We start from the raw sequence: 496 nt of genomic DNA on the forward strand, positions 1-496 counted from the left end.
CCCTCCCCCTACTCACGCCCTGGCACCATCGTCACAGCCGGTGGCAACCCACAGGCAGTGTCAGCGCAGCGCGGCTGCTCACCGCGCTGCTGGCCAACTCCAGCCCCGGGTGCGCCATGAAGTGGACGGCAGGGCTTGGCCCTCAGTGCCAGGACACCCTCACAGCAGCCCCAGCTGGGGCGAAAGCCTCCACAGCACACATGTCGCTCCCAGCACACGGGAAGCAGGTCCACAGCGGCAGCAGTGCCAGTGCCGGGGAAAGGGGATAGCAGGGGTGATGGACACAGCGCGATGGGCAGCTGCTGCACAAAGCCCCCTGGTCCCCACCTGTGGAGGCTGCACAGAAGGGACCTGTTCCACTGCGCAGTTCAGCCTCGGGGGTGGTGGGCTCCCGGCACCCCCGAGGACAGACCCTGGGCACAGCGCGGGCCCCTGTCTCTGCACCACAGGCTGTGCAGGATTGGCCGGCGGGAGCAAGGCCAGGCGCTGGCGGACG

This window comes from Buceros rhinoceros, unplaced genomic scaffold, assembly GCF_000710305.1.
Source record: "Buceros rhinoceros silvestris isolate BGI_N320 unplaced genomic scaffold, ASM71030v1 scaffold31920, whole genome shotgun sequence".
Taxonomy (NCBI): Eukaryota; Metazoa; Chordata; class Aves; order Bucerotiformes; family Bucerotidae; genus Buceros; species Buceros rhinoceros.